The sequence below is a fragment of the Lagenorhynchus albirostris genome, chromosome 3 (genome assembly GCF_949774975.1).
Source record: "Lagenorhynchus albirostris chromosome 3, mLagAlb1.1, whole genome shotgun sequence".
NCBI lineage: Eukaryota > Metazoa > Chordata > Mammalia > Artiodactyla > Delphinidae > Lagenorhynchus > Lagenorhynchus albirostris.
In genome coordinates this window covers 81,718,234-81,733,542 of record NC_083097.1, presented here as the reverse complement: position 1 = coordinate 81,733,542, position 15,309 = coordinate 81,718,234, and positions in this window count along the sequence as shown.

Sequence of the window (15,309 nt, the reverse complement as noted above, 5' to 3'; positions counted from 1 at the left end):
TAGAGGAAAACATAGGCAGAACACTCTATGACATAAATCACAGCAAGATCCTTTTTGACCCACCTCCTAGAGTAGTGGAAATAAAAATAAACAAATGGGACCTAATGAAACTTAAAACCTTTTGCACAGTAAAGGAAATCATAAACAAGATGAAAAGATCACCCTCAGAATGGGAGAAAATATTTGCAAATGAAGCAACTGACAAAGGATTAATCTCCAAAATTTACAAGCAGCTCATGCAGCTCAATAACAAAAAAACAAACAACCCAATCCAAAAATGGGCGTAACTCCTAAAGAGACATTTCTCCAAAGAAGATATACAGATTGCCAACAAACACATGAAAGAATGCTCAGGATCCCTAATCATTAAAGAAATGCAAATCATACTACAGTGAGGTATCACCTCACAGCAGTCAGAGTGGCCATCATCAAAAAATCTACAAATAATAAATTCTGGAGAGGGTGTGGAGAAATGTTGCACTGTTGGTGGGAATGTAAATTGATACAGCCACTATGGAGAACAGTATGGAGGTTCCTTAAAAGACTAAAAATAGAAATACCATACGACCCAGCAATCCCACTACTGGGCATATACCCTGAGAAAACCATAATTCAAAAAGGGTCATGTACCACAATGTTCATTGCAGCTCTATTTACAATAGCCAGGAGATGGAAACAACCTAAGTGTCCATCGACAGATGAATGGATAAAGAAGATGTGGCACATATATACAATGGAATATTACTCAGCCATAAAAAGAAACGAAATTGAGTTATTTGTAGTGAGGTGGAGGGACCTAGAGTCTCTTATACAGAGTGAAGTAGGTCAGAAAGAGAAAAACAAATACCGTATGCTGACACATATATATGGAATCTAAATTAAAAAAAAAAGAGGTGCTGAAGAACCTAGAGCAGGACAGGAATAAAGATGCAGAGGTAGAGAATGGACTTGAGGACACGGGGAGTGGGAAGGGTAACCTGGGATGAACAGAGTGGCATGGACATACCTACACTACCAAATGTAAAATAGATAGCTAGTGGGAAGCAGCCTCATAACACACGGAGATCAGCTCAGTGCTTTGTGACCACCTAGAGGGGTGGGATAGGGAGGGTGCAAGGGAGACGCAAGAGGGAGGAGATATGGGGATATATGTATATGTATAGCTGATTGTTATAAAGCAGAAACTAACACACCATTGTAAAGCAGTTATACTCCAATGAAGATGTTAAAAAAATAAACCAAAATGAAAATTTATGACCCACTTCAGATGGTAAAATTATATTTCTGAGTTATTTTGATATAAGTTCTGCTATAAAATTATAGTTTCAGAAATTATTTTGAGGTATTTTTAATGAAAAACCTAATTCTTAAAATTTTCTTTGAAACTTGATGTCTCAAAGCAGTGGTTAATTATATGATCTACTCAGTTTACTTTTGGAAATACTGACTCTTCATAACTATTTGTTCTAGGCAAGGTCACAGTTGATCTATATGATGCTACTCCTAATTGCCAATATTTTACCCTCTTCTTTGACTCATCAACATTTGAGACAGCTTATCACAACTGTTGCCTGAAGTATTTCCTTCACTTTAGCTTTAAAGTCATGACAGTCTTGGTTTTTCTCCTCCTGCAACCACTCCAGCCCAACTTTGTAAAATTTCTCTCCTGAGTTATTCTAATAGACTTCTAAACTGCCTTTATTCACCATCCCTGAAATTTATGCACAATACAGCAGTCAAAGTGAATCTACTAAAATATGTCATATTCTGGTATGTCTTGTCTCAAAACCCTTTGATGGCTTCCCATCTCTCTAAAAGTAAAAAGCCAACCTTCTTAAAATGATCTATAATCAAGTATGTCTTCTAAGCTCCTGTTATTACTTTTTTGACTTCATCTTTATAATTCTCTCTCCTCCTCATTCTGATCAAACCATAGTGGCCAACTTGCTGGTCTGCAAACACGCCAGGCAAGTTCCTACCTCAGGGCTTTGCACTTGCTGTTTTCCTTGAGTGTAATTTTATTTCCCCAGATGTTAGCATGGCTTGTTCTCATACTTCTTGCACATCGTCACTAAAATGTCATGTGTTCAATAAAGCCTTCTCTAGGTAACCCTTTTTCCTCTTATGCTTGATTAGTCCCATCCTCCTTCCTCACATTATTGTGTTGCTTTGCAGTCGCTACTTTAAATTTTTATTCATTTTGCTTATTCATGTGCCCGATTAGTTTTTTATCTAATTTAATGTAATTTATGTTATGTGAGAATAGAGATTTTTCTTTACATGGCCACTGGTAGAGTAGCACTGCCTAGACAATGAGTAACTGGTATATAATATACACATTTGTTAGATGATTCAATCATTTTCTTTTTTAGACATGATATCTATGCCATTATTTTTGTGGAAGTGTGCTGGAGAAAGTAATGCTCAGTGAGGGTAAAAGACTTGCACATTATTTCTACTTATTTGTAGTGTATGTACTAGTAAAAATAATGGTAATTTTAATGGGCATTTATGGATATATGTACACTATATGCACTGCTTTTCAAAGGGCTCTTAAATCTGTGATGTGATTAAATCATCAACAAATTTTTTTTTAAAGTAACACCCTTCAACACAGAAAAACAGTATTCCACACATTTTACTACGTTTTTTAAAGACTGCCTTCTTCTTCTGAAAACATCAAAGGACATTGTTTAACAGTGAGGATTTACTCCATTCTAATTTTGAGGAGATTTTGTTTGCTTGTTTATATACTTAGTTTATTTGCTACATTAGTTAATGTTGTTATAAATATAGCCAAAAATTAAGAATATGGACTTGATATGGTGATAATCATAGAGCTGCAAGCGAAGCAACAAATGGAATATTGTATTAACTAGACACATTGATTAGGAATATTATCAGGAAAAAAAAACTTATTAGCTCCTGGAAATTTTCAAGATGTGTCAGAAGGTACGGTCCCTGGCTTCCATATGGTTGTTCTGCAGTGATTAAAGCATTATTAAGCTTCCTTTACATTTGACAGAATGTTTTTAGGTAAATACTTGCTGAAAAATCAAGAGATTTTAATTATACCAGTTATATTTAACTTATACTGTAAATAATTCAAGCACATAAACGTTTGGCTCATGTTTTCTATTTAATAAATGACAAAGAATATGTATATACTTGATAATAATACTATACACTGCAATATTTCTTATAGCACATGGAACTCTACATACATTTGTACATTGGTGCCTCAGAGAACTCCTTTGAATTGCATAAGGCATATAATAATTCCTGTCGTTAAAATAGATGCAGGGACTTTAATACCTTAAGCAATACAATTCTGCATGGTATATAACTGGGTAAAAATTCTAATCTGTCTAACTCTGTTTAACATTTTCTTGATTACATTATATTCAGACTAACAACAAGCTTTCTCGTGTTCCACAGTTGCTCATACTACCAGCGTTTTTTAGAAAACTCCCCCTCCACGTACTTGCTCTTTTGCCACTGTGCCCGTTTCTTATCAAGGATGTAATACAGCTTTGTTTTGCTGTGGTTCTGAATTTCATTTACAGTACAGTATTATGATAAAGACTTAACATTTCTGAAAGTCCACAGTCTTCAGAAGTATTCTTCATTACTTTATGTTTACAAAGAGCAAGGGAGATAAACTTTTCATCTGGTACATATAAATGATTGAATGGAAAGTGCTAATTATTAAGGAGAGCTTGGATTTTCCCTTTTGCTCAGTATTAAATGGCATAAGCCATTTTTAAATAGTAATACTATGAAAGATATAATAAATGAAGCTATATTTGCATTTATCCTTGGATATTAAGGATTATGTTGGCTGTAAATATCTCATTTTAATGCTCTGATAAAAATCTTTTTATTATCATTTTACTATACAATACTAGCACTCTCTGAGACACTCCTAACCCTAAATTAGTTTAACACTCTCTAGAATTGAAGGAAAAAAATACCATAAAAATAGGGACAGTATCTAATTTGCTCATTGTTGATTTTATGTTCTCTAAGCCAGTACACAGTACATGGGATGAACTACATAAATTCTGATTAATGAATAAATACCAACTGTATGTTAAGAGAGTTGGGGGAGATGAGTAAATATCAGTCAAAACACAGAAAAAGCTAAAAGCAAAATGCATGTAATAATGCACAAATCATAGGGCTGAATGTGGGACATGATTAGAAGTATCTTTATTAAGAAATATTGCTTTTATGTATTTTATGTACCAGATAGAGTAGGACAGAAGGAGAATATCAGGCAATTTGTGGTCTTGGAGCTAGTTAAAATAAGGAAAATTACTACATGCAGTCAGAGGAATTTGGAAGTGTTAATATTTATTGTAGTTTTATGTTCAGGGGATTTTTTTTTTCCAACCACATCAGAATTGTGACTAAAGCCCAATGTTAGAGAAAAAGTGCTCAGTAGCCAAAATCAAAGTTTTCAGAGTCCTTAATCAGTGGGCTCAGCCACTTCTATAGAGAACTGCTTTAAAAGGTGCTAGAACCAGTCCCAGCATCATCATGGTACTCATTCCCCAAACAGTACAGTGGAATAGCTGGAAGAAAGGAGGCCAGATTTTGGAAAGAGATTTCAAATTTGGTTAGGACTGAGACAGGCATGGAGATGAGTTCCAGCAGGATCTTCTACATTAAGAAACTGCTGAGTAGAGTCCTGCATTGGGCTTTCCAAAGTACTCACAGATACACGCCCAAATGAAAATGCATTCAGAATCCTGCCTTTATGGGTTTTTGAAAGCCAGTCAGTGTTAGCCAGAAAATAGCAGGAGTCCCAGAGGATTAACACCTTGCCATTCAAGTAAGAGCACCTTCTCTCTTTTTCTTTTCCTTTCCTTCTTCCTCCTCCCTCAACATCTGTGGATCTAATGCCTTAAAGAGAGCTGACTAGAGACATTTAAAATACTAACCATGTCTCTCTTCCAGTCCACTTCCTATCTTCTGAGTTATAATGGTGTCTGAGGGGCAGAGAGAGCATTGAAAATGGATTCAGTTGAGTCCTAAATAATAGAGTAAGATCCTCCTAATAATCTAAGATGCTAAAAAGTATGGAGTTTGGACAAAATGGCAGTAAAGACATTTATCTTGGAATTAAAAAAAAAACTCACTGAGTTTCATGTATTACTTTTTGAGACTTCTCAGTAAACTGGACAAACCTTTCTCCATAATTTTACCTAAGGTTAACATAACTGGAAGCTGGGTTCTGCATAAAAGAATATGTGTTTAAAATGTTTCTTTTTCTCACAAATGGATAAGCAGAACATAGATGGTAAACAAATAGATATAGGGATCTGAGACATTCCTTCGGTAAGATTATTTTTCAATGTTTTTGCACTTTTTATCTATGATAAAATATACAATAATATAAGCATTTTATAAATGTTTTAGAGAACTACCTTGTACCTGAGTTTTGCCACGTGCTTTCAGTGCCTGTGGTTTCATTTTTCTACATAATTATATTGGTGCCAAGTAAAAATTCTTTACTATTGTAAGCAAATAAAAACAGGAGTTGTCTTAATATTTAAGTGAAATGATGCCTTGGCCTCTAGTGAAGGCCAGATGATGTCACTATGTGCCAAATTTAAAGGTTATTGATGCATTTTCACTTCACTTACGTATTTTTTATGTTCATCCTCACAAAAGGTACTACATTCATGTCTTTAAGTTGTTTTACATGTTTTTGTTTTGTAATTTTTGGCAAAAATTGGATTAAACTATACCCATTATTTTCAGTTGACTTTTTAAAAAAGTGACAACACTGTATATGTTACAATTTTTTGTATATATGCACAAAAAGTCCATAATATATATGTATGTATACATATCTACATAGACACACCCTGCGTGTGTTTATAATGCAAATAAATCTAAAGTTCTCTTTTTAAATGTCCGTAATGTCCCACAGAAGGAATTTATACAATTTGTTCATCTTTTCTCCCTTAGTTATCATTTGGACTCTGTGTGATAATGATGTGTAAATGTAGGCTCATCAGTTGCGGCAAATATAGAATATACAACTTTGGTGGGATGTGGAGGCAGGAGGTGTGCTACGGTCTGAATGTTTGTCACCCCAAAATTTAGATGCTGAAATCCTCACCTGCAAGGTGAACATGAAATAATTAGAGGTGAGGCCTTTGGGAATTGATTAGGTCAAGAGGCCTCAATCACTGGGGCTCTGCTAATGAGATTAATAACCTAATAAAAGAGACCCTAGAGAGCTAGCTAGCCTTTTCCACCATGTGAGGTTGCAGTGAGAAGAAGGCCCTGTACTGAGGAAGCAGCCTCTCACCAGACACTGGGAAGTACCAGTGCCATCAGGTGGACTTCCCAGCCTCCAGAACTGTGAGAAATAAGTTTCTGTTGTTTATAAGCCCCCCAGGCTATGATATTTGGTTATAGCAGAGCCTGTTGGTTCATTTGTTTGTTTCTTTCCACCAGTGTTTGGCAGGAGAGCAACAAAACTCATTTCCACTTTCTTTTTGACCCCTGATTTATTTGTAATTGTATTGTTCTTAAATTTCCAAGCATTTGATCATTCTCTAAACATATTTTTTATGGATTTATACACTAATCCCATTGTTATCAAATAATATGTTCTATAATATATTTTCATCCTTTTACTTTCCATAAGACTTGCTTTTTGGCTCAGGCCATAGTATATTATGGTAAAAGTCACATGTGTACATATATAAGGTTTTTTTCTGCTATTGATGAATTTTCTGTTAACTATATAGCCATTGTGCCAATTCTGCCCATGTTATTGTTCAAATCTCTTATATCCTCACTGATTTTTTTCCACATTTTCAGTATTAGTTTTGGAGAACAGTATCTTAAAATAGTCTCTTATTTTTGAGGGTTATATAGTTCTTATTTTAGTTTTGCCAATTTTTCTTTTATATTGTATGAGTATGTTATTTGTTGCACATTAATTGAGCATTTAAATTCAGGAAGAAGGTCTATTTTCATATAACAAAAATTTCCTCTTTTTTTCAAATAATACTTCTTGCATTCAAGTCTGTTCTGCCTGATACTGCTTTAAGTGTTGCATATTATGTTTTTTTGAACATATTTTTACTTTCATTATTTTTATGTAACTATTTGTAAGATTAATATCTTCAAAGAAGTATATAGTAGGCTCCACATTATTTTCGATCAACTCTGACCATCTTTGTCTTTTAAATGAGGTTTTTGTCTTCTCATATCTTATGTAATTATTGATACAATATGTTGGGATCAGCAGTGTGTTGTTAAATGTTTAACAATCACCTTTCAAAAAATCATGTGTATACATATATAATTTATATATGTATATATAATTTATGTTGTAAACTGTATTGATATACAAGACATGTAGAATACAATTTTTAAATAATACTAAATTTTAATACTAAACTCTACAAAACAATAAATTCCACATAGCCAATTTATTCTCATTAAATGCCATCATTGCTTTTTGCCAGACTGTTACATCTGGAGCCAAATTATGATTGCAAATGATGAACAAGTATAATTCTAACATAAATGTTTGTTGATATTTTCATTTATAAGACCAGTGTAAGAAAAAACATATGTCACACCTTTACTCTTCTGTCAATGATGTGAACAACTTCTTTGCTGAATTAAGTGATAGTTGTTAAATGCTGGAAGAACATTTTCTTAAAATTTTGTGCTATTCATAATGCACTAGTTACAGACAGGATACACTTTTAAGTTTAATCTTGCATTATTGTCACTTTTGAAAGTCTGGAGAACCAAGACAATAAATTAAGCCTTGATTTGTACCATTTGTTAATTTTTGTAATATAAATACTCCACCATGGCAGATTCCAAGCTATCACTGTGACATCACTGACCATGGTGTTGCAAAGATAAGTGCAGTAGCAGACCATTTAATATAACATGTCCACCAAACATATACAATAGGTATAAACTCAAGGTTACAACTAATAGTAAAACGTAGTAAAATAATTCAGAACTGTGGAGTCTAAGTTTGGTAAGATACTTTCTCAATGAGGTAGAAGTGTTAGTTTGCTCTACTTGGCATTTTTCTGTTTTTATGATGTAAAAGAGAGGCAGATTACTGACTTTTTCTTCATGTGACATTTTTTCTCCATATCCTAACATATTATAAAGAAAATATTATAAAATTTGTAAGAAATTTCCCATGAACTCCTGAGGGCAGTGTAGTCCGTCACAGAACACGATGAGCACCTTGAAAATTGACTTACTATAACCATATTTTCTCCTCCCCCATTTTTTTTTAAGATACAATCTTCTTCTGCTTTAGAATGGTATTGAAGTCTGAGAGATACAACACAGACATTATTTTTTAGGACCAAGTGCATTTGTAAAATCGTTTTAGTCTACAAAATAGTTTAGTTGCAAGTTGTCAGTTGAGCCTATGTGATTAGACATTTAAATTTATGACAATTATCTTCCTTTCCCAAATAAACAAAATAATTAGAGAAAACAGTGAAGTCACAATCCATTTAATACTTATAAAACCTTCCCGTTGATATAGGTTTAGAACTGGGCAACTGCAGTAACTATATTCTTGCTTTTAGAGTAATTGCAGTTTAAATGTGATCTGAGAGCAGAACAACTCTGGAAATTAACAACCTTCCTTTTGGAAAACCTTTTTATCAGTGTGTCTTTCAAGCATAACTAAAAGGAAATAAAATAATTTTCAGCATACTGGTTTTTTTTCCTGAAGTGGTTTGTCCCAATTAATTTGCTGAATGTAGGACATCCAATGGACCAGAGTGTGCATGTTATTTTAATGCACTAAAAACATAGCTTTGTTTATATTCCTTTCAGCAAAAAGAAAATTATTGTTATCAACCACTTTCATAAAGCTTGTGCTTTTCCAAGTGTTTTATGGAAGATTTTGTTATATTTTACTCTTACTAACCTTGAAAATTAGGCTAATATGAAATTCCGTTTTATTGAGTGCTGCAAGATCTATTTCCTTATGTCTCCTCTGAAAACAACTGAAGATTAAGTTTTGGTCATCACTTATATGACGATGAATGAATAGGCCAAACTAGATGAGACAGAGCAAATGTTACATCTCTGCCATATCTGCACCCTGACTGTTTGAGTTATTCCAAAAACAGAGGTGCTGCCCTCCAACTGCTCTGAGTCAGGTGTATTTTCTAAGATACAAGCTTAAAGATCCCCAAAGTTAATGACTCTGACTTCAAATGAGCTAACAAAATATACTATGTTAAGGATTAAAAGGATTATTTTTGGACATTTTTTCAAATTAGAGATCAGAAGAGATTCCTTTCTCTTTGCTATGATATACATTAATTAATAATTATTTTTAAAACAAGTCAGTAAATAAAATGTTGGCATCTCCTACAGAGAAGAAATATGCAATAACATTTCATAATTCGGGGCTTCCCTGGTGGCGCAGTGGTTGGGGGTCCGCCTGCCGATGCAGGGGACACGGGTCTGTGCCCTGGTCCGGGATGATCCCACATGCTGCGGAGCGGCTGGGCCCGTGAGCCATGGCCGCTGAGCCTGCGCGTCCAGAGCCTGTGCTCCGCAGCGGGAGAGGCCGCGGCAGTGAGAGGCCCGCGTACGGCAAAAAAAAAAAAAAAAAAAAAAAAATCTCATAATTCAATAGAATTAATACATATTATTAATATATTATTTAATTCGTTGTCTTTCAAAGTGTCATTATTTTCTCATATTGAGCATCATTTTTGAGAATATTCTTTGTTGAAATGTTATAGGAAATTACAAAATAAGTTAACAACAGTTCATCAAATAAAAACTTTCAAAATGTTGAAAAACATGTTTTTACTCCGAAGGGCTCTGACCGTAGTAATATTTAATTTCTTAATTTAGCAGATAGTATCAGATCTGACCTACACAGGTATTTCAGCTCTCTACTGATGAGGTCACTCTTCTTCAACAGTTACAGAAATTTGAGCAGTGATTCAAACAATTCTGTTACTCTCCACCCATAGCACTGATTTAGGACAGTCAAATACTGGGTTGGACAAAACGTTCGTTCAGGTTTTGAACTTTTTGGCCAACCCAACAGATTTACTCACTGCTTTCTCCTCTGTCAGTGAAGTAACTCATTTCCATCTTTTATATGCTAGGGTATTGGCAGAAATAATAACCAGATACAACCTTTTTTTTCTCTTTGGGGTTTGAGATGTAGGCACCCTCTGCTCTCTAACAGAGATATTACAAAGCATACTTGTTAAACAGGCTCTCTCAGTGATGGTTAACAGATTTAGGTATGCGAAGATGGAGAAAGCACTGCCTCTGGGAAAATGAACAATTTCTTGGCCCATCAAACAGTTATAAGGGCTCTGTGACCCAGAGAACCAAACATGTAATCCATGGAACTTATAAAAATCCCTTTTTCTTAACTCACAAATTCTTTCTCCTTCCAAGTGTCTAAGATTTTCACTGTTCAATGTCTAGAAAATCATGTTCCAGGCTGTGTTCTCACAGACATCTCAACACTTTAACCTCACCCCACTGAACTTCATCCACTTCCATACCTTCTATATGCTGAGAATTTCTAGCTTCTTTTGCTCACTCAACTTTTCTCTATAGCATTCACCAGAGCTTTCTCTTATTTCTGTTCCTCTCATTTTTCTACCAGTCCTGCAACACAGAAAGCCCAAACCCTGTTTGCAAAGTTCAAAATAGAAGCAACTGAGTAGAAAGTTTAGAAGATAGGAAGAGGGAAAATGTATTTGTTAATATATCTGTTTCTTATCAAGGTCATTTTGGGAGCAGGTAGGGGTGGGTGTTGGTTTTACGCAGTGGAGCTGTAAATTAAAAAAAAAAGAAGGCGGCTTTGAGTCCTAATAGTACTAATTTTGGGGATCACCTTAGGAATGCATAATTTTCATACTGCCACTTAAAGGAGTGCTGGGGTTACTGTCCTTGTATCATTATGCAAAATGAAAATTTTGTTTCTAATTTTTGTGAACACATACTGGACTTTGAAAACCTTGTTCTCAATAAAACAAAATAAAACATGTAAAACAGTTAATCTGTTGCATTTTGACCTCATAGCACCTGATAGCAACATAACATAACAGGATGAACAGGATTTGGGGCCAAAAGACTTGGTTTTAATTGGGCCTCTTTTCTGTTAGCTGTGTGGGCGCAAACGAGTTTCCATTAACTGCTCAAGCAGTCTTCTTATATGTAATGAGATTTCTCATTAACCTTGTAGAGTTGCTGTGAGAATTAAACATAATATATATTAAGCACCTAACAGAGTGTCTGACAGTATGCTCTTGATGGATGGCACTAAAATTTCTTTATGTATTTAGTTTTTTGATTAGTTAAATATCTATTTAAGTATATATGCAGTGTTGTTTATGTATTAACCTATTTATAATGGACAGATTTGGCTGATACAAAACATGGGTACAGTAATTAAAAAATGTATTTGTTCATCATTATTACCTTTACAATGTTTTTTGCCTTTTATTATTGGAAGAAACCTCAAATGGAAATGGAAATCTGAAAAGAAAAAAATTAAAGAAAAAAGTGAGCTTGTTAGAGACTACTAATCAAATATTGCATGGATAACTCTTTGTGTTATAACTCTAAACACCTTGATAAAAGCTGACACAGGACTTCTTAAAGTTAAATTATATGTGTGATTAAGCCACTGATCATTATGAGGACATTAATTAATACTGCCACTCTGGACCACATGATTCAGCTTTCTCTAATAAGTTTCATAGGTCAGAAGCTCTCAAATGAGCTAACCAGAAATTCCTGAGCAGGTGATCACTTGAATATTCAGTCAGTGGAGAAGTGCAATATGAAATTAAACTCCGTATTTACATACACATCTTTTATTAGACATGCACTTACTCAAATTATGGAAAATATGGAAAAGTTTGAATGAAACCATGCATGTTATCTGCTTAAAGTATGCCTTCTGAATTTTTGTGGTAAATATGCTGTTTTTCTGAGCTCAAGTAACCAGATTTTCCCCTCCAAAATTAGTATGATTGTTTCAGATTAGCAAGGTGGTGTTGCTGAATTCTCATCTTTCAGTGTCATGTTCTTTGAATAAAACAAAAAAAAATCACATTTTAAGATGTTTTGCCAGTAAGTTGTGTAAATATCAAACCTATACCCTGAACAGTTGAGAATAGTGAAAATACAGAGGTGTTAGTTGTAAGTGGAATTCAGAGAGAGAAGATTGCATGGACTTTCCAAAATATACTTTCATTTGGGGGGATTTGTTTGTGTTGCCCCATATTGTCTGCATTTCTATCCCACATCAGTTCATGCTTAACCTTATGACTAAATATACTTTAAAAAATATGGTTTGAATAATTTATCTGGAAAAAATAGCGTTATTTGGCAAATGAGTTAAGTGCTTGAGTTAAAGAATAAATAGGGGTCATCTCCTTCACTCTATGCCCTCCACGAGCTGAAGCCCAGGGGCTAAAACTGTACATGAGCATTAGTAGGTGCTCAGTTAATAATTTTAAAAAATTCTTTTTCTTATTCTCTATTTTTTATTGAAATATAGTTGATTTACAGCATTGTGCTAATTTCACAACCTGTAACATTTAGAATAAATTTTATTAACATTTAATTAGTTGTCTTTCAAAATGTAATATTTTCTCATTTTGAATACCTTTTTTGAGCAAATTCTGTGTTCAAATATTAAGGCTATTAAAAATTAATAGCCTATCAAATGAAATATAAACTCTCAAAATGTTGAAGAATTTTTTTTTATCCCAAAGTGCTCTGACCATAGGAACATTTAATTTCCCAATTTTAACAGTCTGTATGAGTTGCAGTAATCATATTTTATATAACCTTAGAACAAGAAAATATAAGGAGGAGATTTGTAACTTTGGGGTTATTACAACTGTCAAATCATAATTAAGTTGATCAAGTTTAGAAATAAAAGAAAATATGTCTTTGAACTGGTAGTCTTATAAAGTCTTAAAAGAGTTGTTTAAATATGTGCACACTACTTCTTTCTTCAAGTCACCTGGCATAGAGTTCTGTCTGCAAAGGACAAAAGAATAAAATATATATTTAGGGTGACACCAGGGAATGATCCTATCATATTGTCTAAAATCAGTGTTCTCCCTAATCTGTAAATTTTAGATTCAGCTCCTCAATTTCTACAAAATAGTCTGTTGTTTTCATTGAAATTGAATTGAATCTATAAATCGGTTTGAGGAAATTGACATATGAAGAGTGTTATTTCGAACCATTAACCTATTTTCATTCCTAATTTCTCTCAATAAAGTTATTTATATTTTGGTAAAGCTGGCTAAGCATATGATTTTTTATGACTTTGATGTCAAGGTAAATAGAATTTTTGAAATTTTATTTTTCAATTGTCTGTTGCTAATATACAGCAATATTAATGATTTTAAATCTTGACCTCAAACTCTGTAAACCTTTTAGATTTTCTGTGTGAACTGTTATGTTGTATGAAGACAGATTAATGCCTTCCTTTCTAAGTTTATACTATTTTTTCTTTTTCTCACTGTACTAAGATCTCTTTATAATGTTGGATAGGAGAGGGAGTGTTGATATTCTTGACTAGTTCTTAACTTAGAAGGATTTAAATAGTTCAATAATTCACCAATTATTGAATAATTTATCTATAACATCTTTTAGATGTCACTTTTTAGGTTGAGGAAATTTCTAATCCAAATCTGTAAGATTTCTTTTCTTTTTATCATGAATGAATGTTGGATTTTTCAATTGCCTTTTCTGCCCCTAATGAAGCCAATCTTTTATTTTTTTTCCCTAATTCTGTTAATGTAGTCAATTATATAATTGAACTTCAAATATTTTTTAACTTGCATCTCTGAGAAAAACACTGAGTGCAACTCACTAATCTTCTTTTGATTTTTTTTGGGGGGGAGAGGAGGATTTGAGTCTTTACAGCCTGCCATCTGATTAGAAAAGAAAATATCTGAAGGATTTCACAAATGAAATTTATGGCATAAAAACAAATATTTGGAAAAATGGTGTAAGATTCTATTTTATTTCAGTGAAAGAAATGAAATGGTGGGCATTGATAGGAGAGGGGCTAAATGTTGATTTAAAGCAAGGTATTGTTGTCCCTGAGGGAAGACATCTTTTTTACCAAACCCATCTCATTAATCCACAACTTGGAATAAGGGAAAGTTAGAATCCTAGTTAAATTTTAGAATCTGTTAATGGAAAGAATGAAACAACAATGACAACAGGTGCTTCCCTTTCAATGTAAAACTTGGGAGGCACTGGTCCCTTTCCCAAAGTTCCATTGTAGCAACAGAAGGCTAGAAATACATTCCTGGCTCAGTGAAATAGAAAGGTCTGAGACACCTTACAAGTTGCTCATGCCTCAGAGTGTTATACGACAGGGGTCCCCAACCCCTGGGCCATGGACCGGTACCAATCCGTGGCATGTTAGGAACTGGGCTGCACAGCAGGAGGTGAGCGGCAGGCAACTGAGTGGAGCTTCATCTGTATTTACAGCTGCTCCCTATCGCTTACATTACTGCCTGAGCTCCACCTCCTCTCAGATCAGTGGCGGCATCAGATTTTCATAGGAGCATGAACCTTGATGTGAACTACGCATGCAAGGGATCTAGGTTGCACGCTCCTTATGAGAATCTAATGCCTGATGATCTGAGGTGGAGTTGAGGTTGTGACGCTAGTGCTGGGGAGCGGCTGCAAATACAAATTATCGTTAGCAGAGAGGTTTGACTGCCCAGAGACCACAATAAATAAATTGCTTGCAAACTCATATTGAAACCCTATCAGTGAGTGGCAAGTGACAAATAAGCTGCATTTTATGGAGTAGACTGGACATAAGCAACACACCTCGGGTATCGCTGTCTCCCATCACCCCCAGATGGGACCATCTAGTTGCAGGAAAACAAGCTCAGGGCTCCCACTGATTTTGCATTATGGTGAGTTGTATAATTATTTCACTATATATTACAATGTACTAATAATAGAAATAAAGTGCACAATAAATGTAATGTGCTTGAGTCATCCCAAACCATCCCCCCACCCCTGGTCCATGGAAAAATTGTCTTCCATGAAAGTGGTCCCTGGTGCCAAAAAGGTTGGGGACTGCTGTTATAAGAGATTATGTAAATATTTCTGTTAAAGGAGTATGGAAGTATCTGAGAGAGGACCAGGGGATCTAAGAAGGGTCATGTCTGGGATTAACAGGAGGCATAATGGCTTGCATGGGAACAAGAGGGTTGCATAGAAATGTCAGTCAAAGCCAGCAGGGAAAGAATA